This window comes from Etheostoma cragini, unplaced genomic scaffold (assembly GCF_013103735.1).
Source record: "Etheostoma cragini isolate CJK2018 unplaced genomic scaffold, CSU_Ecrag_1.0 ScbMSFa_680, whole genome shotgun sequence".
NCBI classification, from domain to species: Eukaryota; Metazoa; Chordata; class Actinopteri; order Perciformes; family Percidae; genus Etheostoma; species Etheostoma cragini.
Window position 1 is genome coordinate 18,274 of NW_023269295.1, and position 1,178 is coordinate 19,451.

Here is a 1,178-nt window from a genome sequence, read left to right on the forward strand (position 1 = left end):
CTGTGCCATAGCTGCAATCTTAGGATTTCTGGATGGGTCCGTGGCTGCTGTTATGTGTATAGCTGTATATCTGCTCCCCAAAAACAATAACAGGTCCGGCACTCCTTACCCTCCTTTCTCCTTTGGCTTCTTCATAACGCTTGTTTGCACTCGTTCCCACTTGGACCTCCCCAGGAAATAAAAGATGGCCCGTTCCAGGTCTAAAATCAGTTTTCTGGGTGGGATAAAAACAGCTGATCAGTAAAAGCAAAGGTAAGCAAAAGCAAGTACAAAAGGCTCGGCCAAAAAGCAAAGCCCACCAAAAATAGTTTCAACTCATCGACGTTCCCCTCCAAGGAAGTCTTTAGTAAAAGGCAAAATACTTGTGTGTTATAAAAAGAAACAAGAGTGAGTACAGCCGTCTGCTCGAGAGCAGCAGAAAATCCTAGTCGACCCAGTCCAAACCATCGCTGTAAGCCTCACTGGGTGTCCAAACTAAAATGATAAGAGGCAACTTGATAGACTCCTTACTGATGTTTATATATGTACTCACAATGCTATTTTTTTAAAACACCAGCTAATGACAAGTGTTACATGTGAATAATCAATGTGTGAGTAATCAGGAAGCTCCCATAAAAGGTAGTGGCAAGGTCTACCAAATGTTTAACTTCACAACCCGTAAGCTGCTGGAACCTTGGTTGCCACCTTCCCTCAAAATGTAAATCCCACAATTTGCCATCTCTGATGTGTAAATAACAGAGCAGAGTGGCGCAGCGAAAGCGTGCTGGGCCCATAACCCAGAGTGCGATGGATCAAAACCATCCTCTGGTAATTGTTGTGCTTTGTACCAGCAATAAGTGTATTTTGAGTCTGTTGATTTTTAACAAAGCATCTCTGTCTGAAATGAAATGTCTCCACCTGCTGAAGAGTAATCTTAATGGCATATCAAGTGTCAATTTCATCTGTAAAAATGGAAACTACAGTAATCATACTTATCATAACACCCATAAAAACTGGAGTGTAGTACAATAAATATACTCCAGTACAAGTACATAAATAAAGTAAAATAGAAACTGTAAAACATGTACATTTAAAGTGCTTGTTGTGCTGTCTGATGGTCGGAGGTAGAAAAGAGAGAGCATACCGCTTAGTTTGTGTCACAGGAGGTCTTAGTCTACCACTACGTTCTGTAACCCTAC

At 41.3% G+C, this 1,178-nt stretch overlaps 1 non-coding gene across 1 annotated transcript; it reads right to left on the minus strand.

Annotated features, from left to right (window-relative positions):
- Positions 1 to 275: 275 nt before the first annotated feature.
- LOC117941390 lies at positions 276 to 391 on the minus strand. Its single transcript, XR_004655907.1, has one exon. It is a non-coding gene; the product is annotated as a U5 spliceosomal RNA (small nuclear RNA).
- Between the last annotated feature and the right edge of the window lie 787 nt (positions 392 to 1,178).